Raw genomic sequence first — 26553 nt, forward strand, 5'->3', positions numbered from 1 at the left:
TTATTGACAAGATGCTCTGCCTTATCTTAATTTTATGAAAAAGGATATGCGAAATTAGGATATAATGCGCAATCCTTTCATCAAGACCAGTTCTGGCCTTATATTTATGCGGCCAAAAATGTGGTAATGAGTGACACTGTTTCTTACATATGGCAGGACATTTTAAAGATATTAATTTGAAATAAGGGAAATTATTTTATTGACTGCTATGTGTTTTTTATATCAATTAATGTATGTACTGTGGGTAAAAAAGATAAGTATTGTTAATCATTTTTTGTACTAGAATTGAATATGTATTTGATTGTATGATTTCATTTAATATTGATTTGAAATGGGTATTTTATTTAACATGTATGTGTTATTAGGTTTGTTTTAACCAATAAAACACATAAATAAAAAAATAGAAAAGATCTTATCAAAACCCTTAAGAGGAAACACTGGTTTATTCTACATTTGGATAAGGACATTAAATGATATTTGGATGACTGACCACGAATTATCTATACCAAGACTCCAAGTCTCAAAAATAATGCCAAATGTCAGCTGGTTACAGCGAATGAGGAATGGCTTTTTCAGATGTGGCGCATGTACAATGTGCCGATATGCATATAAGACAACTCAAGAATGTACTGGTACACAAAAGAGGAAAGATTAAGATTGAAGGTATGATCAACTGTCGATCAAAATGGTTTGTTTATGGAATGATATGAAAATGCAATAAAATCTTCATAGGCATCATGATTAGGGAGTTGAGAATCTGTATTCAGGAACACTTTTTGACCATAGGAAGCCAAGATCAGAAATTCCCATTAGCCAGTCACTGGCAAGCTGTACACCAAATGGATGAAAAGAAATATCTCACATTCATTGGCCTAAGTAGTAAAGTCACCCTGAGCAAAAGAGGGGGAGATCAGGAACTCAAAATGAGACAAATGAAAGTAAGAATAATATGTAAAATGCGGCTGACAGAATTTGAATTACAGACAGATCATGGAATGAGTGCATTTTTATAAGTTGAATTTGGACAGTAGAGGAGTAGATGACTGTTAAACCAATGAATGAAATGCTCTTTGAATGTACTTATTACGAACATAATGTATAGTTTGCGGAGAGATAACATAATCTTTCTTAATATAGCATTTGTCAAGAATGTGTCTGGTTGATCATATGTTCCAAGTGTACGCTAGATTTGTTCCTATTACCAGTCAGACACTTATTTATGTACTTTATATTTGTATATGTTAGATTTGTACAAATTACCAGTAAGAAAATTATTTATGATATATGTATGAACATGGAATTAATGATCATTAAGCTATATACAGGTATCACATCACAAGAAGAAATGTAACATTGGGTGAACAAGTCTTGACTGTACAATATGTGGTATGTAAAAGATAAACTTTGGACTGTATTATATGTGAAATGTGGTACCAAGATTTCTTTATTACATGTCAAAAACAGATGAGAGGATGTCCTCTAGCATACATATAGTAGATAAATACTGGATGTAATACATATATCCATGTGGGCAAAATAGGTTGATCAATATAGAATGTTTAGGCACCCTATGATCAATAATAAAAATCAAAGTTGCGCCAAATTATAGTAGATGTAAGAGCATCATGTGTTCTAGAATTATCATAGGGGAATTGCCAGCCGGAATACTTAAAGATTCTTTTATTTTTGTACTTTATTTATTTATTGTGGTTGTAAAAAACAACCTTTCAAATACAGAAAGAATAAAAGAGAAGATAAAATATAAATTTCTAGCTGCAGTTCGTTACGTACATAATAAAAGTGTCACGTCAGCAATGTTATACATAGGTTAAAAATAATTACATCATAGCATAGATGAAAGAGAAAAGCAAAATTGATTTGATATGATGATTTTCTAACATATGTTGTTCAATGGTTTTGATGACTCTAACAACAGAAATATGGTTATAAGATCATGTCATCATATGCATTTTCGACAACGTTGGGGAGTGGTGATATAAGGAGTCATAACTCTAGTCTATGATGGGCATTTCTTAATATTTACATGTGCAAAGTGCATGTAATACTTTATTTAAGATTTGTCATCACCCAATTCTCCCAGTTGCCTTAATTGCCTACTGAAGTCATGGTTCCAACTGAATCTTCAACTTCATGAGATAATTTATTGCGGCTAGATTAAGCGAAATTCGGTTTGCATAAAAAAATCATGAACCACATTTGGTGTTGGGATAGCGATGTAAAATCATGAAAGATTTATGAAAGTATACCTTTCTCAGTTGTGATAAATTAGTACATTCAACAATTAAGGGTTCTACAGTCTCAATTTGATTGGGAAGATCACATAATCTACAAGATCTGTCTTGTGTCCATTTTTTGAGCGGGAGGCTAGGAGTGCTTTAGTAGGCCATAAGTCAAAGCACAGACTGATTAGAAAGCCACAATATTTCTCGCCTAGAAATTTAAGAACATATTTTGGTAAATATTTTATATTGATTGCACTTATCCCAAGTTATACTCGAATCATGGAGATATACATTTTGTTAGCACCATCAGGGTTACCTATGAGCAATGTTGCTTCAATATCAGCATTATTCATGGTTGTGACACAGTGATCTTTTCAAGTTTCCAATGATTTGTCATGTTTCCCTTTTAGAGCATATGCCAGTACTTGTACTAATGCAAATATTTTGGTCATCAAGCACTTTCTGTATAATATAAGGGATTGCCAGGCACAATAGCACTGAGAGAAGTAAATCCTGGTTCATAACAAATGATTTCAATGGGAACACATTTTGGCAAGTATAGAATCGTTTTCCAATACCGAACCTCAACATAATTCCATTTTGGGTGCTTATCTGGTAATTCTGCTTGCGCGCCATATGTGACAACTGGTGTGACTTTCTGTTTGTAACATTTTATTGCAGGTAATCAAGAGAATTTCCCATATTTTCATTGTATTTTTTAGCTTGGGAAGTCATAATTTCCATTTTGTACTTTATTTCTCTTTTGTATGGTGTGTCCTGTCATTAATGTTTTGTCCCAGATATTTAAATTCATGAATTATGTCTAGTGGTTGTGTGCCAATTTGCCACTTAAAAGTCTTTTTTTTCTGCCTTTACCTGATTGCATTATGAGAATATTTGATTTCTCTATGTTGATCATTAAATAATTTACTGATGCATAATTTTATAGCGCACTGAGCTTTCTCTGAAGTCCTATATTTTTTAATTGGTTTATTGGTTTACAGTTTTCATAAACTTTTACCATTGTACATCATGACATGATGATTCCTAATGCATTTAAACGTGCAATAGTGTCTCTAAAACAGTTTCCAAAAATGTAGTTAATGCATATGACCAACTAGGTCTCTCCCCTGCATGCCTACCTATGAAGTCCTATAGGTGTCTGGTCAACTAGGACAAGATCATCTGCGTACACCACATATTGACCAAATTTAGATCGGAATGATCTAATGCTTTGCAGGTGTGTGTTTATATCTCTAATGTCAAAATTAAATGTTGAGGTTAAGATGCAACCTTGTTTGAGGCCACGGTGTGTAGGGATGGCCTGAGATAGTAGTCCTTCTTGATTTAACTTTACTCTAATAGAAGTATTGGAATAGAACGGGTGTAGAAGATTGAGTATGAACAAGGGGAACCCCGCTTTTATTAATTTGTGCCACAGGACATCTCTTGGGATAGAATCAAAAGCTTGTCTAAAATCAATTAAAGTTAAGTATATCAGTTGGTTAGTTCCTAATACTTGCTTTTTCATAGCTGATAGAATGGGTAGATTGACAGATGTACCCAGGCCTGTCACAAAGCCTGATTTATGGTTATCTAGCTGGGATGTCGCTTTCAGCCATTTGGTCAATTCTCTGAATAGCAGGAATGCAAATATTTTCCCTAGAATATCTAGCAGGGAAATCGGGTGGTAGCTAGGGCTGTACTGAATAAAATATTTAGTATTCGGGCGAATGCCGAATAGTTGTTCACCTATTCGCCCGAAGCCGAATAGTTGCTTTATTTAATAAATCATGTTCCAAACTTCAAAAAACACACGTATTAAAAAACAAATAAAACACCATTTTAAATGCATTCTATACTTTTATTTCTCTTCATGGCAATTAATGTAGCACCTTTATTTAAAGAATAAAAGCCAGAAAAAAGCATATTTAACCAAAATGAAGGGACCAAATGTGCAGATGATTGTTGCATATTCAGTGGCAATTAAAGTAGTAGGGTTCACAAATGCAAAACAACGCCTTTGTGAATCAGATGCATTGTATTCTCTATCCAGTTGCAAACTCAATGTGGTCGAGTTTAGAAACTTCTTTGCAGCTCACATAGAAATGTATTGAAAGAATGGCTCATGTCGGCTCATGCAGGACACAAGTCAAGAGGAAATCTGAAATGCGTGAACTCCATCTCACAACTATTCACCCCACCCAAACAAATGCCGCTCACTTTTCACTTATCCTAGCCACTCTTTCTTGCCAATACACAAACATATGCAACTTATAATTTCCTGATAAAATATCAGATAATGTTAAACTCAGGAATCAAGTCCTTACAAAAAGAAAAGAGGGGTCTATGACGTATGCAATGGCAAGTGACATGACAGGAACTGAAAGTTTCTATGCACATTTCTTTCAGTTTATTTTTTCCAACTGAAAAAAATGCACATTGCATATGAAGCACTCGCCAAAGAAAAAGATGTTCCTGTATTTTTACAGGCTAAGTATATAAAATGAGCACCTTTTTTGTCTAAGAATCTGTAACAAATCATGCCCTAAATAGCAGATTACAATATAAGATATTTTTCAGCTGTGTGATAGCAATTTGTCTGGTCTAATTCTATTCAGTTTTGCAAACTGAAGTCTATATTTGCCGTTCTGAGTTCATGTTTCATTGTATTCAAATGAGAATGTTAAGGTATTCGGCAAGAGCCGACTAGCAAGAAACTATTCGGCCAGAGTCGAATAGCTTATTTTCAGCCGGAATTCGGCCAAATACTTACTCGAAGCCAAAGTTCGGTACACCCCTAGTGGTAGTTTGTGGGTTCTTTTTGGTTGCCCTCTTGAATATTGGAATGATTATAGAATGTTTCCATGATGCAGGGATCAAGGCAGTAAGTATAAGCTTTCAAAATAGTATCTCTAATACAGAGGCACACTGTTCGGTATGGGCTTTTAGAGTGGCATTGGATAATTAATACATCCCCGGGGCTCTGAATGAGCTTAATCTATTGATTAGCATGAGGATGATTGTATGATCAAAAGTTAACAGACAGAGATCTTTTTGCAAAGAATAGGTATGATGGTAGGACATGACGGCTCAGCAAATAGAGTTGAAAAGTGATCAATCCCAGTTTGTTCACTTTATTTCATTGAGTAATAGGGACGCAGTGACAGTATTGGGTCCACCTTTGAGTAAGCCCCAAATCTGGGCAATCGATTTGCAAACCAAGGCTGATAACATGTTCAGTGTCAGTTTACAGTTTCATCACTTTATATTGCCTGAAAAAATTTGTATAGGCAGTACAGATTTTAGATGCTTTTAATTTTCTTGTTGTAAGATTATCTAGCTTAATGTTTATGAGTTCTCTTTGCATTCTGGTCTTCATGATTTGGATGGCAGCATCATATGAGTGTTTGTGTGTAAATGTTGGACGAAATCCTCTTTGTGTTGTCTCGACAAATAGATGCAGTGTTTCCAAGTAGGGAATACTAGTAGGAGTATCTATAGCATCGACATCATTATGTAGCCAATCTAAGAGTGTTACAAGTTTACAAGTCATTGATTTAACCCTGTTTCTCCCCTCAAGACGTGCAGTCTATTTTTTGTTTTTCTGATCTCTGATTGTAAAGTAAGTGAATTATTGTATGGATTTCTTTTCATTGTGTTTGTTAAAGGTTACATGTTAACCAAATAACAATTAAAACAAAAACAAAAAAAGATATTTTAATGTAAACAAATAATGTTTTTTGTACACACCTTACTAAAATAATAATTTCTACTTTTCTTACAGTACATAGTTTTCATGAAGAATCCATGTCCCCGTTTAATTATACCCAGTCCACAGAATCACAAACAGAAGCCCTATCGCCAACTGTAAATAATCAAATCATGAACTTGTCCAACAAATTGGATGAACTTAGTAATTATTTTAAAGTACTTTTACAGTATGGGAAAAATCATGTGATTAAAAATGTTCCATCTCACTGTCCTTCTTGAACCTGTCCCCCTTTTCCCCCGCAATCATCCCCAGCAAATTCTGAACATTTTAATGAAAGACGCATGGATGAAACCTCACTCCCTTCCTCCCTTCATAATTATTGTACAAAAGTTCCTGATGCTCCCATGTATATTTCCCATTCCAATACCTCATCCCTTTCTTGAATAACTTTACTTTTGGTACTATAAATGTTTTTTTTAATTGTTGTTTGTTTCTGTTTGTTTCTTTATTTGATAATGCGCACCAAACCCTTAGGTAGCTGGGCGCAGCAGTACAAGTAGTCTTATAGCTTAGTTAAAGTTCATATCACAGGCATATGCAAACATATACATACATACATACATGCAATACAGAGAATATCATTTGTGGGTCAAGGAACACGTACATATACGTACCTACATACAATACAGTGCCGGTCAATGCCGAAGTTTAGATCTGGTTATGAGTCATTAGTGCACAACCATTTGAGTACCTTGTGTCTAAATTTGGGGTATGGTTGTTCAAGTTTGAGGTCAAGTGGGAGCATATTCCAAGATTGCGCAGCTTTAACTGGGAAGCTTGTTCCTCCATCTGTATAAAGTTTGAATCTGGGAATCTCAAGCATGGATGTGTTGGCAGATCTCATGGGGCGGGTGGCTGTTCTCCTAGTGATTTGTTCCGACAAATAGGGAGGTGCTAGATTGTTCAGGCATTTGGTGGTGAGAGAGACTATTTTAAGGAACATTCTATCCTTTATTTTTAGCCAGTGAGCCTCTTTTCTGAATTTAATGATTTGCTTTCTGTTGGGGATATTCAACGCTGCTCTCAAGGCGTTGTTTTGCAGTTGTGCAGTTGTGTGATATTTCCTATTTTTCTTAAAACTCCCATTATGAGTCCATGGACACTACGACTGTCTGTGGTGTCCACACTCCAAATGGAGGGGCTCCCTGACAGGCGCAATGTCCGGACATGTCAGTTTTCATGTGTCACACTTTTAATTAGTCTGCGTACACCGTGCCTGTTCTATGGAAATCCAGCGCATGTGCCCTGCGATTCCTGCCCAGAGGGTGTCCACGGACGGCCGTCATGACCACGAACGTCATCATGTGACTGCACCCGTGCGGCGTGACCACGGTGTCTGCAAACAGTGTCTGTGGCCTGTGGACAGTTTAAAAGTGCTTTTCCAGCCAATCTAGGGTGTTTAAAGCAGGAAAGTGTCGCTTTCACGGCTCCCAGAGCCATTCTACGTTGATCTGGCAACTTTTTATAACTTTTTAAGGCCTTTTTTCGACTCGGTAGTCTGCGGACAGTAATGTAATGTTTATTTGTAAAGCACCTATACATAAGGCAAGTGTTTCAAAGCGCTCAAGGAGGGTGGGAACAAGGGGGGAAATCAACAGTCATTCAGAGCCTTTGAATTTCCGAATGATACAAATCTGCACAGGCAGAGTAAGTGCATATAATACAATTAACAGTGTAGATAACCACAAATAGGTCTGACAGCGATTATGCAGTTTTTCTAAGTGCATTGAGGTGCCACCATGCAAGGAGGGGAGACAGGGACGATAGATAGATGATCTCAAAGGCATGCTATGTTCAGATAGTGCAAGTGCACAGATGGTACATGAGAGGGGGCAGGAGGAGGACAAGTGCAGGGGGGGGCAGGCGGCGGTGTCCAAGTGTGCCCAGTCCATCAGAAACTGGGGTAAGTGCTGAGATATGCCACTCTTATGGGTCATTTGACCAAGTTCAGTAATGATGAGGCAAGTGCAGGCCCGGAGGCAAGTGCGAGAGGACTGGTGAGGGTGCTGGGGACCTGTGAGGCTCTGAGATACACCTGGTTGCCAGTCAGCAAGCTGTGTGGAAAAGGAGGGACAGAGGGATAGAGCAGAGGCAGAGGTTAGCAGGGTAAAATGAGAGAGATAGAAGAGGAGAAAAGGAATATTTTAAGGAGATTAGGCTCAAGAGGGAGGCTGTTAGGGAGGCTATTCCAGAGTGAGGCCACTGCTGAGGATAAATATCTCCCTCCAAATCTCTGCTTGTAGAACCGGCTTACTCGCAGAAGGTTGGAGAAGATGAGCAGAGGCCTCGGAAGGACCATATTTGGGTAGGCATTGCTGTAGATAGGTAGGTCCCAGGCCACGGAAAGCCATGTGGACAATGCAGAGGGTCTTGAACTTGATCCTTGTAGCCAAAGGGAGCCAGTGGAGGGATGTTAGCACCAGAGAGAAGCTGTCCCTGGGCTTGAGGCCAAGGATACGTCTTGTGGTTCTGTTCTGGATGAGTTGCAGGGGCCGCAAAGGAGAGGCAGGGAGGTTGAAAAAGATGCTGTTGATATAGTCCAGCCTTGGGGGAACCGGGTGTTAGGCAGAATCACATGCAGTACCCTTTGGGAACACTACAAGCAATTAAGACTACAAGTGTCAGTACAATTTCATCTTTGGTACAAGCCTGCACTACACAGTTATGTGGTAGCAGTGGCTGAGCAGCCAGACTTATCACAAGAGTTGAGTGAGCAGTAGAAAAAGTTGCACATAGGACCAACAAATACAGTGATTCAAATGAACAAGTTACTTTCTTACCTGGTAACGTTCTTTCGATGGGATGGTCCGACTACGTATTACATATCTATGACAGGTAATGTCCACAGCTGTGCTGCTTCAGAAAATCTTTGGCGTCTGCGTCCTGCGCGATGACGTCGATACGGCGTCCCCGAGGACCTCCTCCGACGGCCGACGTCAACCGATGTGATAAGTAGGACGCACAAAGCCCATAGCCTCAGTTATAGTTTTTTCCCAGAACGTGTGCCACCAGTTTTCTGCCAGTCAGACACACAAGGCCTTGCTGAACGCAAGCTGCAATCGCAAAAGAAATTCTGAAGCGGGGAAGGCAGGGAGGGAGCGATATGGAATACGTCGTCGGACCATCCCATCGAAAGAACATTACCAGGTAAGAAAGTAACTTGTTCTTCGAGGGGATTGGGTCCTCCGACGTATTCCATATCTATGACAGACTCCCAAAGCAGTACCAAGCAAGGAGGTGGAAAAGAATTTAGAATACAAATTTAGCATGCCCAATCAAATTGCGGAATAGAGAACTGCCTTGCCAAAGGCCATATCTTGCCCCCTGATGAAATCGAGGGAATAGTGACGTACAAAAGTATGTACTGAAGCCCAGGTGGCTGCATCACAGATGTGACGAATAGGAACTCCCCTCTGCAGGGCAGTAGATGCAGCCACTCCTCTGGTTGAATGGGCCCGCAAGCCAGCCAGAGGGTCCTTACCCGCCAAGCGGTAACACTCGGAGATAGCTAAAATAATCCAACGAGACAAAGTCTGTTTCATCACAGCTTGTCCCAAACGCTTTCCAGGATCAAGCCTATGGAGCCTCTCCTCTTCCTTACCAGGATGTGGAGGAGGATAGAACGCCGGAAGAACAACCTTCTGGCTCAAATGAAATGCCGAAACCACCTTCGGAAGAAAAGAAGGACGAACTCTAAGGACAACACTGTCCTTGTGAAATACAGTGAAGGGTGGCTTAACTGAAAGTGCCTGTAACTCACTCACTCTGCGAGCGGAAGTAACTGCAACTAAAAACACAGTTTTCAGAGTTAACAGCCTCAAAGGGCAAAAATGTAAAGGCCCAAATGGAGCACCCATAAGAAACTTAAGAACAAGGTTCAAATCCCAACCTGGCACAAAAAAGGTGACGGAGGGAACACATTAGTGAGCCCTTTCAAAAACTGCGAAATTAAAGGAATCTTAAAATAGGAACACTCTTCAGACGAGCGCTTAAATATGGACAGCGCCGCCAAGTAACCTTTAATGGTCCCCACTTGCAAGCCCCTGTGGGCCAAAGAAAGCAAAAAAGACAAAACCATATGAATGTTGCATTCAAACGGATCCACATTCTGAACTCTGCACCAGTCGCAGAACCTTCTCCAACGACAACGGTACAGAGACTTAGTTGCTGGCTGCCTGGCCGAGAGCAACACCTCCATCACGTCTTCAGGGAGGTCCCAATCCTTATACCTCAACCTTTCAGAAGCCAAGCGTGAAGATTGAGGGATCTGACCTGTGGATGGAGAACCTGACCCCCCTCCCGTGAGAGCAGATCGTCTCGGTAGGGAAGACGACGTGGAGGGCAGATGGACAAGTCTAGAAGGTCCGGGTACCACGTCCTCCGGGCCCACGCCGGAGCAATGAGGATCATCCGGGAACCGAACCTCCGTAACCTCCGCAACACTTGCGGGATGACGGGGACTGGAGGAAACGCGTACAGCAGTGGGAATGACCACTCCACCACGAACGTGTCTCCCAAGGCTCCTTTTGGAGGAAATTCCCGCGAGCAAAACCTTTCGCACTTCCGGTTGACACTGGAGGCGAAGAGATCCACTTGAGGGGTCCCCCAAAGGGCGAAGATCTCCAGGAGAATCTCCTGATCCAGCTCCCACTCGTGAGAGATCGTGCTCTGCCTGCTCAGAGCGTCTGCCGTCTTGTGGTCGTCTCCGGCCAGATGAACTGCCGAGATCGAAACTTCCTGCTGGATGGCCCAGAACTCGAGCTTCATCGCCTCCCTGCACAGTGGAAGTGACCCTGCCTCCCCTTTTTGTTGAGGTAGTGCATGGCCACCGTGTTGTCCGTCAGAATCAGGACACTCTTCCCGCGCACAGTCGGCAGAAAAGCCTTCAGAGCTAGCCTGACGGCCCTCAGCTCCAACAGATTGATATGGAGTCTGGACTCCGACGGAGACCAACGACCGCTGACTGTCAGCTCGTTGGCATGAGCTCCCCATCCCGTGAGGGATGCGTCTGTCACGATCGTCACCTCCGGCCAGGAGAGCCAAAATGGGGCACCCTTCATCAGATTGCCCTCTACGGCCCACCACAGAAGGTCCCGGGCTACCGAGGGCTGAACAGGGTCCGATAGCCTGCCGGAGGACTGAGACCACTGGAGCTTGAGCACCCACTGCTAAGATCTCATCCGCAGACGAGCCTCTGGCACCAGAAGAATGCAGGACGCCATGAGGCCGAGCAGTCTCAAGAACTCGGACGCTGGGAGAGTCTGGGCAAACTGGAACTTGTGCACCATCTGCTGAATGTGAAGAGCCCTCACCTGAGGAGGAAAACACTGCCCCAGGGACGTGTCGAGCACTGTTCCGATTTACTGGAGCCGCTGCGTTGATGTCAAATGGGACTTCTTTAAATTGAGGGAGAAGCCCAGCCTGTGAAGGGAGTGGCAGGTGACGGACAGATGATCCAGGACTTGCTCGGGAGAGCTCCCCCTGATCAACCAATCGTCCAGGTAGGGGTAGACGTGAATCCCCCTTTCCTGAGATGTGCTGCCACCACCACCATGAGCTTGGTGAAAACCCTCGGGGCGGAGGTCAATCCGAACTGCAGGACCCGAAACTAAAAGTGCGAGTCGCCAACCGCGAACCTCAGGTACTTCTTGTGCTTGGGATGGATCGGCACATGGAAGTAAGCATCCTTGAGGTCGAGAGACACCAACCAGTCAAGAAGTTGAAGGGCCAGGAGGACTTGAGAAAGAGTCACCATCTTGAACTTGCCCTTCCTGAGGAGTTTGTTCAAACCACGCAAGTCCATGATGGGTCTCAATCCCCCGTCTTTCTTTGAAATAAAAAAATAAGGGGAATACCATCCCTTGTTCCCCTCCGCTACAGGCACCAGTTCTATGGCGCCTTTCTCCAGCAGGGCTTGAATTTCCTGCGCAAGGAGCGGATCCGGACTCTTCAAAGAGAGGTTCCCTGGTGGATTGTCGTGAGGCCTCTGCCGAAAAGGAAGACAGTAGCCGTGGGTTATGATCTCCAGAACCTACACATCTGAAGTAATGGCTTGCCACTCTACAAGATGCTGCGCCAGCCTTCCCCACCCGGCGAACCATGGGACCTGGCCTCATGACTGAGTGGTAGCGGCTGTGGCGTTGCCTGAGGGCAAAGAGGCAACTGCCCGAGTGGCCTTGGCACCTCGAGTACCTTTGTTTCCACCTCTGGCACTCTTACGATGGCCTCTTTGACTGCTAGCTCCTCTCGCTTTACTGAAGGATGAGTAATAGCGAAAGGAACCTCCCCTCCATTGCTGTCCCCTAGGACGAAAAGGCGGAGGTTGTCGAACTGCAGCGCCCAACGACTTTGCTGCAGCTTTGGAGGTCTGCAACCTCTCAAGGCTCCCGTCAGCCTTGCTGCCAAAAAGGTGTTCACCGTCAAAGGGCATGTTGAGGAGCCGGGTCTGCACATCAGGAGCGTACCCAGACTTCCTCAACCATGCAAACCTGCGCATTACGGTGCTCGCCGACATGGACCGGCTGACACAATCCGCCAAGTCCAAACCCGACTGAACGGCCTCACACATGGCATCCTTGCCATCCTGAACCATATCAAGGAAACCATCCCGTTTGTCCCCTTGGGGAATATGATCAGCCGCTAATGCAACACAGTTCCACAGAGTGTGCGTGAAATGAGACAAGGCACATATGGAGTTGGCCGCCTGAAATGCCTACCCCCAGAAGAAAACACTTTCTTCGCCCAGCTGTCAAAACGTTTGCTGTCCCTATCCGGAGGGATGGTAGGATACAACGCCTGCTTTGCCAGGGCCATAGCCGCCTGCACCACCAAACTCTCCGGGGTGGGGTGCCTAGACAAGTAGCAGGGGTCGCTACTGGCTGGACGGTATTTTCACGACAAAGACTTGCCCACTGCCGGGAGACTCTCCGGAGCAGTCCAAGCCGCCGCCACCCTTCTCTTCAAAGCCATATGAAAAGGCAAAACCGGGTCAGTGGGTGAACCGAGATCAAGGATGTCCGTGAGATCATCCTGAACAAACTCCCCTGTGGGAGCCGACCAACCCAAGTACTTGGTAACCCGAGACATAAGGCGCCGATATGACGAATCGGCATGAGTGCCAGGCTCCGGCCGACAAAACTCCACCTCCGGAGAGGTGTCCAATCCACTGGCATCATGCAGTGACAACCTCAGGTCATCAAACTGACTATGGCCCGAGAGAAGTTCATCCGGAACCGGAACCAGACCACCATCAGAGCCTTCATCACCCTCTGAAATGTACTCCAGGCGGGGAGAGGAAGACCTCTGCGAACCAAAGCAGTGCCAGACCTTAGCCATATCCTTTTTAGGGGCAAACCCCGTGCCACAGGGCCCCTCCGACACCACTGCCCCGAAAGGCGTCGAGAGCGCCGAGCGAGTCGGCGCCGGCGTCGACAGAAAAGGCGTCGACGTCGAACGAATCGACATCGACGTCAGCTGCAACGCCTCCAGCATCGGCAGCGTCGACACAGTCCTCGAAGCCGGAGCTCCGAGCGTGTCTCTCAACAGCCTGGGCGCTGACGGCATCGACGACCCCCTCGAAGACGGAACCTCGAGAGTAATCGTCGACGACCTCCGCGCCACAGGCATCGACGTCTTCTTCGAAGATGGCACAGGATCAAGCGGTCTCGAGCGCGTCGAGGACTGGGACCTGGAACGTGCATGGCGAGAACAGCTACCCTTGTCCGAGCCGGACCTCTCCCGTGAGCCGTGCCAACCACCCGAGCCCGAAGGCGTACGGGTGCTGTCTCTCGACCGGTGCCGACCGACCCCATTCGAAGGCGCAGACGGACCGGTGCCCTCCGATTCCAGAATCGCTAGCATCTGCTTCCCGAAGGAAGCCCATTGCTCCGGTGTCGCTTGCATGGAGGGATAAGCGACCCGCCGACGGGCGGAGTCCTCGGAAGAGGACGGGGAAGGCGACCTATGCCGGCGCTTCCTGGAATGCCCAGAAGAGGCGGAGGAGTGGCGAGACCGACTCCTGGAAGGAGACCCACCGGACTTCCGACGACGACGCGGAGAGTCACCCATCGAGTCATCGGTCGAAAGCCCCGCAGACCTCGACTTCCGGGGCTTAGACACCCGACCTACCGACAGTTCCTTCTTGCGTTCTCGCAAGGCCTTCGCAGTGAGCGACTGGCAGTCGGCACAGTCGTCCGTATCGTGGGCCTCCCAAAGGCACCAGAGGCAGGTGTCGTGCAAGTCCGTGACCGACATCTTGGACCCACAGTCCCCGCAGTTCTTGAAGCCCGGACGCGGGGTCGAAGATGAAAAAGACATCGGCACAAACAAACCGAACAGGTTCAACGAACCGAGAAAACAAACAGCAACTCCAACGAGTCGAGGCGTACCGAGATTCACGAAGTGAACACGTTCACGGAAAAAACGGAACTGAGGCTATGGGAGTCATGCGTCCTACTTATCACATCGGGTGACGTCGGCCGTTCGGAAGAGGTCCTCAGGGACGGCGCATCGACGTCATCGAAGCAGGACGCAGACACCAAAGATTTTCCGAAGCAGCACAGCTGTGGACATTACCTGTCATAGATATGGAATACGTCGGAGGACCCAATCCCCTCGAAATACACTTACTCCAGGTTTCTTGGTAAAGGAATATACATTTATTTTCACAGTCAGTTTGAAAACATTACACTAGCAAGAGCAGCTCAATATCAGACACTAATATACTACAAATACACAACCAATAAGTTACTGAACAAGTTCAGCTCCCCTGAAGTGGGAGCAAAATGGCACTTCAGATACTTAAAAAAAATGGGTAAAAAGACAAGGTTATAAGAATAGACAGCCCGACTACTTTCATAGGCAGGGCAAAGGGTTTCAGTAAACTACATCCAGCAATTCAGTTCATAGGCCTGGGCCAAAGTCAATGGTTCAGAGTCTTTGTATAGGATAACACAGTTCTGGTGGTAAATGGTTAAGTCTTTGCCACAGATCTTAGAAGAATTTGGCTAGGGGAAAAGTTTGACGAATGTTTAGGGAAGGACAAGCCTGCGAAGTTGGGAAAGTTCCACAAGCTTTCGCGATAGCCGAAAACATTTCCGGCACAGTACCTTTGTATTGAAGAAGAGCTGTAGCTGAGGCAGTTGTTCCTGGCAGTTCGAGCAGATTTAGCTGTTCCTGAGCTTCAGTCATGGGGACAAGAAGGAAGACATTGGGAGGTTCCTGCACTGCCCAGGGATGAGGCCACAAGCTTAGCAAAAGGTCGGTTTAAGGTGTGAGTGCTTTAAAGTCCACAAACTACAAACTAGTATACTTCCCACTGGCTATCCCATTTTCCACAGCACTCTGCAGAAAATTCTACCAGGAGGGAACAGTGTCCAGGCAGTTTATGAGTTGGTTGTTCCCACCAAACTCAAGGGAAGAAGTTAAACTTGAAGGGCTTCTCTGTCGATGGAGTTTCAGGCAATTCGGACCTGCAGCAGCAGGGCTTCACCGGTTGTCCAGGAGTTGCAGCAGTCCTCTTCCTTCAGCTCATCTTCGGTTCTTTCATTCCAGTGGTTGGCTCTGCCCTTCCAAGTCACAGAGACCTGCTTTTAAACAGTTTTCCCCCATTCATTACAGCCTGTCTGTCATTCACACAGCAGGGTGGCTGTCCATGCCAGACAGTCAGCCAGCCAATCACGCCAGAGTGCATTCAGGTCTCCTAGGAGACTAAGCACAGGGAGTTTCGGGCAGCCCCCTCACATCCTGTCCACCCCAAACTCCCAGGCTCCAGAGGAGGGCTTCAGCACTGAAGCCTGCCAAAGGCCAACGAACAAAGGGACCAAACCTGGTTTGGCACACAGAGACAAACACAAGAAGGACCTTTCCTAAGAGAAATGGCAAAAAAAGATGACCGGAGTCTGATTTTACAGACTTGGCCAGCATATTGTAAAACATGACTGACCCGATTTTTAGCTACCATTGTTCGCAGTCGGAAAAAATCATGGTAGTTTGATCTAAACCACTGCCACCAGCCATTTAAAGTATGAAAGGGTAACATTTGATTGTTACATGAGTGTTTTGACTCAGGGGAAGCTAGGCAACCTCTCCAGCACTCTATAGGAAGATAGGGTGTGCTGGGTCTGTAAATTTAAAGAGACTAGTAAAGTCAATTTAACTTTACATGCTCTTTGAGACAGTAGTTAGTTCCAGAGCAGTGGCGGCCGCTTTAATAGGGCGGAGGGGCGCCGCCCCCCCACCCATAGCCCCCACAACACCAAGGAAGTGTGCAGAATCTGCAGAGAAGAGAACAGTGTTCACACAAGTTCTCTGATCTTCGCCTTCTGCTCTGCATGATTTTTGCACAGCAAGGCAGCAAATTAAATGATTAAATAATGAATCTGCCAGCCCGTCTAATGTTGATGTGCTGTCTTCATGGCTGCTGGGCCTGCCACACTGACAGAGCAGGGGCGCGTCCCATTTTCCGCAGCTTTTTTCAATGTAAAATGCGTTGAGCTCGTAGCACCACGTATTTTACGTAGCTTCATGGAATATAAGATGCTGGCGGGGCGCTAGAGAGGTGGCCCCGCCAGTATTGATCTGTGCGCAAACAGCGCACCACTGTCAGGATCTGACACCCACTGTAACTTGGCATAGCAACAAGGAATTTATTGGAATGTCATTGGCTGTTTGTCAGCCAATGACATTCATGTTTGTGGGTGGGATGATGGGCGCACGCTTGTATCCGGGGGCCCCCTTCTCAGTTCCTGCCGAGTTGTTGTTGACTGTAGAAGTAGAAGACTTCTGAGCTGCACAGAGAACAGCAGAGGGCCCCCATCTCGTACACAGCCAGGCTGGTAAGCGTGTGTGTGTTAGTGAGAAGGACACTTCCGTACGGTGCTCCCAGGACTGTCCAAGCCATGCACTGGGAATGCAGGGCCTAGTTGTGATGTTAAGTGTGTCGCCGATGCTGGTAAGGCCAGGTAGGCCCTGCATCAACGCTCGGCTCTCACTGCCAGCGTGACAGATGTGGCATACGGTTTGGCACAGTGTGCCCAGTCTGTACTGTAGTGCCTCTAATTTTTGGCAAAGTTTATACGCGCGCACTTTGAAAATGTGGCATTTTTAAAGTCCGCAAGTAAAAAGTATATTTATGAGCGCTCGCATTACGAGCACAATTAATTTTTGGCAAAATTCGTGCTTAATGAGCAAGGCACCTCAGCTAGCATCATGTAGATAGCATATACGCACGTATTTATTGAGGGGAAACAGTAAAGCACGCTTTTGTCTTTATTCCCCAAGTATTGGAGTCACATACCTAATTACATTCGCCTCCAATTTGTGGCACTTGTCAAAATCAATAATACACAGGCGGTATTTTATATACAATCTGTTTATAAACAGTTGACGCGCATTTTTGAATGTTCCACTTTTCATGAGACTGCTCACTTATTAATATTAGCAAATGCAGACATGTGAATTTGGAAAGGAAACGAATGATCGAAGATTCACTGCACTTAATTCAAATGTATGTTCTATTCAGGGATCTAACCCGGTTAATACTTATGCAACAAACCGCGTTAAATCAGACAAGGTTAACATACAACACAGGTAATACCATTTTTTAAAATTCTTTCATGTTGTATTGCAAAAGTTGCAAAAATTGCATTGTTTAAGGAAGGTCAAGCAGAGAGTTAGCAGGCTTCAAAAGGAGCATGTTTATAGCACCTCTTAGCATGCCACTCACTACGCGTTGCACGCTAAGATCACTGCTCTGCTGCTGGTTTAAGGATATGATAATCCGCCTCACTGATGTATTTGCCCCTCATCTCATTTCTCACTTTTACTTCCCTTTTTTTGCACGCATGCTGTGTATGGCCATCTTATCACCTTTCAGGCCTCCTGCCACCAAGTCCCCTTTAATGGTCAGCCCACACCCAACTGCAGCTGCGCAGTGCCTCTTGCCACCCGCTGGATTCTGCCTTTATAAGTTATGGGTTAAGTTACGAAGGTGCAAAGCACAGCAACCAGTAAGGAATGGCAACTACTGTGCCTAGATACCACTTAATGAATGCCACAGATGAACCTGCTCTAGTAAGAGGGTAAAGAGGGTAAAGAGTTAACCCTGTATTTTGACCCTGACCTCTCTTCCTTCCATTATTATTGCATTTAAGAGTGGTAGTTGTCTGTGTATTATTGGGTGATGGGGTTTTCTGCCTTTAAGGAGCTGTAATGCATCCCCTCCCACCAACGTATTGTGGTTAAACCACTGTAAAATAGCTATTGGGGGACTTTTGGTTCTGGTCACATGCAATGTATTTTAGACACTGATGGGGGCTGGGGGTGTTTTTATAGTATTTTTTAATTGTTAAGACGAGCTGCCCGCCCTTCAGAATTACCTCACGTTTTATTCTGTTGCATAATTTATGCAACTTCTAATTTTTCCTCATTTAATGCACACTTCCAAACATGGCCAGACCTTTGGGGTTTTGCTAATTTACCACGGTTACTGGAGTGGAAATCCATTGAAAACACAATTTCACTCTCCCGGAATATGCTTCCTGTGCATGTATGCTCATTGAGGGTAAATCACTGACCCATTCTGGAGGGAACACTGGTCACCTGCTGGGTTTATCACAGCTGTGTTAAACCGAAGCAGCCAATTTCAAGTGTTAGACCCCCCGCCCCCACACGATAGCAGTAACAAGGGGACACACTGGTGCTTGGGATGAAGCCCAGTACCTCAAGGATGAATGACACCTCCTTGTCCCACTTGGGCCTAACATGTCGAGGACAGCAAGCCATGGGACCAGGCTGGTCATTGGTCATTAGTCAAGGTGAGAAAACCCTCCTACAAACAGGACAGACAACACCAGATGCTGAGAATATTCTGCTGCCCAGGCCTCCTTCCTGCATCCTGAAGTGCTTTAATTGGGCTGTTTTACCTAATTGCATTTCAACATCAAAGGCAGTTTTATTTTAAACCTCACCACTTTTGTCATTTGACACTGGAAGGCATGGTGGAACAGAACAGCCTTTGGTAACAGGGACTATGTTTTTTTTTTTAATATATAAGGCAACACATTTCGGTGGGCAGGGGGCTAATCCTTCAAATGTAGGGAGAGGAGGTAACTTCAGAGAGTTTGGGAGAAGGGCAAACTTACTTGTGTGGGAGCATCTAACTTCTTTATACATTCTAATGAGACTATTCTGGTGCACCTTCAATGTTACAAGCAGTTAACTCTCTCCTTCACGTCTGAAACCAGACACTTAAGGACTGCTGTGAGAATTAACTGTCTCCTGTTCCCCAACATTTCAAGGTGGGGACACTAAAGCCCAATCTGCCCAATGGTCGCTACACCACTGTGTAGGGAGGGGGTGGGGGGGTTATCTGTGTCTTAGTATGGCCCTGATGAAAAATCTGTGTTCTCAATATAAGACATTAGAGAATTAAGTTTGGCCAGCACAGCAGATCTGGATGAAGGCATATGAATGCCAGTAACAGCATGACAAAATTATATTTTTCCATCATTACTGGATATCTATATAATGAATGTCTTTATACATACACCATAGTACCAGGTATTCTCAATGCAAACTGCTGTAAAATACACCATCACACCTGCACACGAAAGAATAATGTAACACCATTAGTATATAAAACCTAATGATTTTATGTCATATTTCTGTGGGTTTGGATAGTAAATTGCACACTTTAGAAGCCAATTTACATTGATGTGGGTTGGCCTCGCTTGCTCACTTCAAAATTCTCGCGGAGAAATGTACGCCCCACCAGCTTTCAAAGTCACCAGCCGCCACTGTTCCAGAGAAGGTATTTAAACCTTGGGAAGTCTGAAAGACATCCCTGTGCCACTGCACCGAAGGTGCTTCGTGACACACAGAAAATGATGATGCCTATGGAGTTGTTTTAAAACTAGATAACCAAAGAACACAAAAGTAAAACACACATCAAAATACATGGAAGAGTGGGAAAAAAGGCTCACACTCTTCCCAGGTAAAAAATCTAATCCGAGAAATCCAGCAAAGTTGCTGGGGCTCTCAAAAGGTAAGGGAAATTAGCACATTCTTGAGAATCCTCCCTAACACCAGGGCGCTGAAGACAGTGTGCCACTGGGAGAAGGTGAGATAAGGAAGAATACCTCTGAGGAGGTGCAGCTGGTAATTGGACTTTTTAGAAATGTCTGAAATGTGAGTGGAGTTGAAGATGACCGCAATGTTTTTTCCCTCGCAGGTGGGTGCGGGCGCTGGACCAATCGAGGCCGGCCAGAGTGAGAGTGGAAAAGCGGGAGCAGGAGTCCCAGTGCAAAGGATCTCAGTCTTACTGGTGTTGAGACAGAGGTCGTTTGCAGCACACCATGACTGAATTGTGGACAGACAGTCCGATGTGACCGAGAGGAGGGGGCTGACGATAGCCTGAAGGAGAGTTGCACGTCATCCACATAACACTGGAAGTTAGAGACGTTCCAGGGCAGCTATGTAGTCATTGAAGAATGAGGGGGATAGGTTAGAACCCTGGGGAACTTCACAGGTTGAAAGAGGGATAGTACAGAGAAAGGACCCAAGTTCCACCCATTCTCAATCTGGCTACCCAGGAGAGAGCACCTGTTTCACTGCTGGGCACATTTCTTTTGCAGAACTTGGAGATCATGGCATCTCTTAGGGCGATTTCTTCATCCCAGCCACCACCACCACCACCACCACCATCATCATGTGGAGGCCTGGAGAGTGGAACAGGCACAGTGATATGGAAGAGGAGGATCAAGACGAAGAAGAGGATGAAGTGGAGGAAGTCCCTGTCACCAGTACTCAGAGTGAATCCTGGATGCGGCAATTTTTCACAACTGTTGGAAATGTCCCAAAGGCTCGTTCAAACAAGGTTCGATGCACTGAGTGCAAAGTTGTACTCAGTTGCAGGAAACCTGGCTTGGGACTGCTTCCATGAGGCGCTGCACCAAATTGACCCACTGCTCTGAACAAGGCAATAGCAGGTTGACTTCCTCCACCCCATCCTCTTCACTACAAAGGATAATCCTCTGGGGCAGAGGATACCAGCAGCGGTTTCACAGGCCATACCGAACGCTGTTGACCTTTACCTTTCGAGGGTCCCAGTGCTATGTATGTACTGTGAAGCACTGATCTGTAGGGGGGAGGATTTTCGGAGTGCTTTTGAGGCTGTGGTCAAGGAGCATGAGGAACACTGCCACTTATCTGATTAAGGCCCTCCCAACATCTTCCCCTTTCCACCTGCCCCTTCATCACTGTGGTTGTTGATCTTTCTCTCCCTTCCCTCCCCTACTTCGCCTCTCCTGAAAAAAATGACAACAAAATGTCAAATTGAGAAAACATGCAAAAAACGTTCCTTTAGGAGCCACCTTTCACAGTTAAAAAATAAAATTGAAAAATGTCTCAGGACCCTGTGCAGCCTACATAGTCCATCGACAGTGCAGTAGTTTGCAGACATATTAAAAATTGTAGGCGCGCGGTGGGAGAATTTAAATCATTTTAATTATTTTGTGTTAAAAAAGGGTGGCTCTTAAAATAACATTTTCTTGTGTTTTTGCCTTTTATATTTTTTTTAAATGTTTGCTTTTACAAACTGAACTAAGAAAACATTTCACTGAATTTCATTATTTCTTCTCACTTTCACAAAAACTGCTTCAAAGCATTTTTTATGTTTTCCACAAATATCTGATTACCCACATCAGTTAGATGGACTACGTCTTGCCGAAAAATGTTGGCCCTATCAAATTTATTGTTCTCATTATGAAACAATGTCTTGCCAACATCTTGAACAAAAGCACACACAGCTTTATTGATGTTGCACCTCGCTTTTTCCATTTGGGGACCAAATGAACTGGAAGGTATCCACATCTGTCTCTGTGCAATGCGTGAAAAAAAAATGTGTTCGAATTAGGGAACAGTTGCTCCAACTTTCCCAATTTCTCCATCATTGCTAACTGCTATGAAATTCCAGTTATGTACCCCAAACTATTCCCCCCACTCAATTGAACTTTCAATTCAACCATATTTGCACAAAATGGGAGCAAGTACACCCACTTCATGTTTCGCACTCTGTGCCAGAACAATTCCAGATCAGGGAATCCAAGATTTGTGGCTATTCCACAAAGCTCAGCATACACCTTCAACCGATGAACCCAAGAGCCCCCCAAAATCCAAACACTCTGCCTGCTGAAATACATTGCCATGGCCATTTTCAATCCTCTCACAACTCCTACTAACAAAACTCCTGCTACTCTCGCTTCCTGTACACGACACACAGGAAACCTGATTGGCTGAGCCTCCCATGTCCGCAGACACCATAACTGTCTGCGGTCTCCGCAGTCCCCTTTCCATGCCAGGCATCCTTTAAAGACCCGAATGTGGCACATGCCATCTGTGGCCTACCCCAGTATCCATGGACATTGTGACCACTCAAAGGGGTGGGGGTGAAATTAAACACAATTTAACGTATTTAATCTTTTGTGGTGGCTCTGAAAGGAACCTTTTTGGTTTTTTGCTGGGCTTGTTAGCAAACACCTTTTTCCCCATTTTTTGATTTTTTGATTTTACGTACAGTAGTACTGTACACTCTACATCTTCCCTTACAATTTTCTTACAGGAACCTGTTCAATGCATTCATATCTTTGTAAAGGAAAATTGCATTTCTGACATCTGTGTCGTGAACTCCATCTTCACAAAACAAATTCACACCATCAGAATTTATGTTGTCATTCTCAAAAGATGACATTCTTGCAGCATATAAAATAGCAGATACAGCTTTATTGACAAGCTGCTTTTTTCTTCAATTTGTGGACTGAAAAAGTCTTTTGGACATCTCCATGTTTGCCTCTGATTTATTTCAGGAAAAATTATATTCACTGCAGCGGGAAACAATTGCATTAGCATTCAAAGAAATCCTTCAGGGCAACCTGCAGAGACACTGGAGTCACAAACCACAAACGGTGCCCTCCACAATGCAAAATCACAATGGGGTCATTACGAGGTTGGAGGTAATGGAAAAACGATGCCGGTAAAGGATTACTGGCATAGCATACCGTTCCGGCTATTCTGACCTAAGAACCTGGTATTAGAGGCACCGCTAAAACCGGTGCCGCTAATAGCGGCAAGGGCGTGGGCATTCGGGCCTTCAGGCCGGCAATTGCGGGATGCCGCTAACGGGAGGACATCTCAAGTCAGGTGGACATGCAAATACCGGCATCATGAAGGCGCTTATAAGGGATACCGGCATGCCGGCAATTCCGGCATCGTGAAGCACCCGTGAACTGCTATGTGCAGTGTTCCCAACTGCCACAGGTGCACACAATCAGCAGAGATGGAGGCAATGGAGTCTTGGCCAGCACAAAAGGAGCACACCCACACATCACACCCCTTCCCACACCAAAATGATTCCACTAGTATTGGCAATACTGGGGTTGGAGGACATGCTTGCATTGCTACACTAGCAACAACAACAAAAGCAGCCAGACAGAGGAGATTCAGAAGGAGAAGGAGGGTGAGACAGGCCCAGCATGCCCCACCAGTGAAGCCAGTGGTACCACGCAGGCAGCCCCCAATCCCTCGCATGAGAGCCACTCCATTCAACCTAACCCCTGAGCAGTTCCACACCTTGTACCGTCTGGACTGGGGCACCATCACCACCATTGTGGACATGATACACAACGACATTGTCAGCCTCATTGAAATACGCACCGCCATCCCCCCTTTATTGAAGGTAGTGTCGGTGCTCCACTTCCTTGCCACAGGCACCTACCAGCACACAGTGGGGCACATGCATGGCATATCACAACCCTTATTTCTTTGCATGCTGAACCAAGTACTGGATGCCCCTCTGAAGCACACAAGGGACTACATATCCCTACCACGGACTCCCCAGGAGATTTTTGATACAAAAGTTGGCTTCCATGCACTGGCAGGCTTGCCAAATTGTATAGGTGCCCTCGACTGCACCCACGTGGAGTTGGTGGTCCCGCATGCCATGGAGGTGGTGTACCGCAACCGCAAGCAATACCACTCCATCAATGTGCAGATGGTATGTGATGCCAGCAAGATCATCACACATTGTTGTGTCCGATATCCCAGATCAACTCATGACTCAATGGTCCTCCGGAACTCCACGCTACCACGCTACATGGAGCGACATGCAGGATGACGTACCTGGCTGCTTAGTAAGTTGCATGACAGGCACATGGCAGTGAAATGGGGGGATAGATGCACACACCATCATGGTGTCATTGTTGATGTGATAGCACGATGTGCACATCACAAAACACTGTGCCCCAAAGCATCCCAAACTGAACATGACAACCAAATCCCATAGCAATGAAGTAAGCTGGACACCTATCACAACATGCCAAACTTAAAACGACCCCACATCCCACAACACGTGCACCACCCATCCTCGTACCTCACCCTCCATAACACAATCCAACAACTTGCTGTGAATAATCACTATGTAGCTGTCTGCAGCAAATCACCACACAGGACAAGCATCCATGGGAGTGCACTGAACAAAACCACCAAGGGAATCCACTGCCTGTCACAGGGACGCCACCACCACAGGAGTGCAGCATGTCACCATGGGAATAATCAGTGCTGAATGGCAAATAATGCAGTGAGTACTGCCAACGCTGCCAGTTAGTAAATAATACAGAACACTACACATCACATATTCAACACAAACACAGCAGTATGCGTCCACAATGCATGAGCAACATCAAGACAGTGTACACCGTGTATCGACTTGAAGAACCCACACCTTGAGTCCATGGCACAGAACACATTGAGGGCATGAGAAATGTGTGCATACAACCAGGGACATGTGCATGTGACCATCAATTCTCTACAGGCATGTGTGACAAGTGTAGCTGTCCATCATGAATCAATTTACATATACCTTTAATTTCCTACCATGCAGGTGATAGTGGCTATCCCTTGAAGCTGTGGCTCCTCACCCCTGTCTGAAATCCGCAGAACAGGCACGAGGAGGACTACAATTGTTCCCATACCCGTGTGGTCATCGAGCAGACCTTTGGCCTGTTGAAGGCACGGTTTCGCTGCCTTAGCCGGTCGGGTGGGGCACTCCTCTACAGGCATGAGAAGGTGGCCAAGATCATCATGGCATGTGTCATGCTGCACAACATGTGTGTCCGACGGAACGTGCCCCTGCCCCCTGACATTGAACTGCAACCACCTGGTGATGATGAAGGGGATGAAGAAGATGTGGGCGCATATCATCGCAGTGCCGTTGCACAGGAGGGACTTGATGTGCGTCAGTCAGTGATTTCACAATATTTCTAACACACATGGGTGCAGAGGGTGACATGAACGTGGGACAGAGGGCACTGGGTGTGGGATTAAATGTACACTATTCACTGTATATCAATAAATGACACATATGCAATAAGGAAAGTCCACTCAAGTTTTTTTTTACACAACGGGTGTATTATAATGTCTGATAGTATTAAGTGCTCAACACCTCCACCTCACACAACCTCCCCCATCCCCTTCCCCCCACACCTCCCCCACACACCCACACCCTCCCTTCCCCCACAACTCCCCCACACATGGTGTTCAAACAAATGCTTCATGTGTCTGTCTCCATTGCCTTCATCAGGCTGCCCCTTCTACATCCTTCCACTTCCTGCACCTGGTGGTGGCATGTCTGATCGGCGCAAGGTGCGAGCTGACCTGCATAGGGGGCTGGGCTGGTTTGGGTGGAGCTTGATGAAGAAGGGGTGGCTGCTTGCTCCAGTCTGGGGGCCGGACGCTCAGCCTCCATGCAATCCGCAATGCGGGAGAGGACCTGCCTCAGTGCAGACACCTCCTCACAGATTCTTGTGGTGCTTGCCTCAATGGCCTGCCTCAGGGAAGCAGTGTTGTCGCGCCCCTCCTGCCTTGCCTGGGCACTATCTGCGACAAACTGCCTCACTAGGGCTGTGAGCTCCTCCTGGCGCAGCGCTGCCTGTCCTATCTGCTGGACCCCGGCCTGTACACCAGTGGAGGTGGAGGGTGCATGTGTGTCATCCCCAGATACATGTGGGTCCTCTGTGGGACTCATGCTCCATTGTACAGTCTCCCCTCCAGACTGCTCTGGTGTGGTGTGGTGGTTGGAATCGACAGGTGTGACCTGGGGGGATGGGGCAGGACTTGGTGTTGCAGGAAGGTCCGAGGAGTCGTCCTCGACAGGCACACCCACCTGGCCCTGTACATCATCATCTGTCTGGGGTGCCGTAGCTTCCACCTCCCCAACAGAGCTGTTCTCTGCAGATTGTGCCCCATCGCCCACTGTCTCCTGTGCAGGTGTCACAGGTGTTGTGGGGACTGTGGTAATGGGCCTTAGCGGCACCAGTGCCGTGGCATCCTGAGCTGTTTTTGTCTTCAGTACCTGTCATGGCTTGTCTGTGCCTTTTGAAGTGGAAGGCCTGTTGCCTTCCTCCCTGGCCCTCTTCCGGGGTGTAGTCGCCTGTGGGGGTGAGTCCTGGGCCTCACTGTCAGGATGTGAGCCTGTGGGGGACC

The sequence above is a fragment of the Ambystoma mexicanum genome, chromosome 10 (assembly GCF_040938575.1).
Source record: "Ambystoma mexicanum isolate Mex_15411 chromosome 10, UKY_AmexF1_1, whole genome shotgun sequence".
Classification (NCBI taxonomy): Eukaryota; Metazoa; Chordata; class Amphibia; order Caudata; family Ambystomatidae; genus Ambystoma; species Ambystoma mexicanum.